The following is a 900-nucleotide window of genomic DNA, read 5'->3' as shown; positions in this document are numbered from 1 at the left end:
TTGTAAAAGTTGTTCGTTAATCTGTTTGTCCGCGACCTCACCAGCCGGACTCTCCTGCCAGATGGCAGCAGCTTAGGCTATGTCCACACGTACCCGGGTATTTTTGAAAACTGACATTTTTCTATGCGTTTGCTCCTTTCGTCCACACGTAAACGGCGTTTTTGGTCACTGAAAACAGAGACTTTTTAAAACTCCTGCCAGGGTGGAGATTTTCGAAAACTCAGTTTTTGCATTTACGTGTGGATGAGGAAAACGGAGAAAACACAGCATCAAAGGTGTGCGCCTTTTTTGACATCACCGTGCGCCACGTTACTGTTTCAGTGAAATGAATTTCTACAATGGGGGACTTAGACACAATACTGTTCCTGTTAATTGTACTCTGTAGTGTTTAAATGCTTACATATACACACACGGGACTCGGTTCTGCTTCTATGCTCCATCTTTGTTTAATACTTCTCATCCAGGCTTTAAGACTTCTGATTGGCCAACATTTCTACAGGTTAAGAATATATCGCCACTTGTTGATTTGGCATGTTCCTAGCACCGTTTTCCTTAATTTTTGCGTTTACGTTTAGGCGGGATTATTTTTAAAAACGAAAATGGAAAATCTCAGTTTTCAAAAATACCCGTGTACGTGTGGACGTAGCCTTAATCACCCGGTGTCCTGTGTGTGTACAGTCCCGTAGGATGCTGCATGCCCTCTTGAGACAGCCAGTGTTGTGCAGATTGTTTGATTGAAGAGGCTGTCCAATGATTTTTCAGGACACATCCATGACCCTCTGAAGTGTCTTTTTTTGTGCCGTGGTGCAGCTGGAGAACCACACACAATTGTAAGGTGGGAACAAACACAGTCATGTGTGTACAGGGTATACAGAAGGGAACTTACTACACAGCCTTGTG

The sequence above is a fragment of the Maylandia zebra genome, linkage group LG3 (assembly GCF_041146795.1).
Source record: "Maylandia zebra isolate NMK-2024a linkage group LG3, Mzebra_GT3a, whole genome shotgun sequence".
NCBI classification, from domain to species: Eukaryota; Metazoa; Chordata; class Actinopteri; order Cichliformes; family Cichlidae; genus Maylandia; species Maylandia zebra.
Note: the sequence above shows the minus strand (reverse complement) of the source record.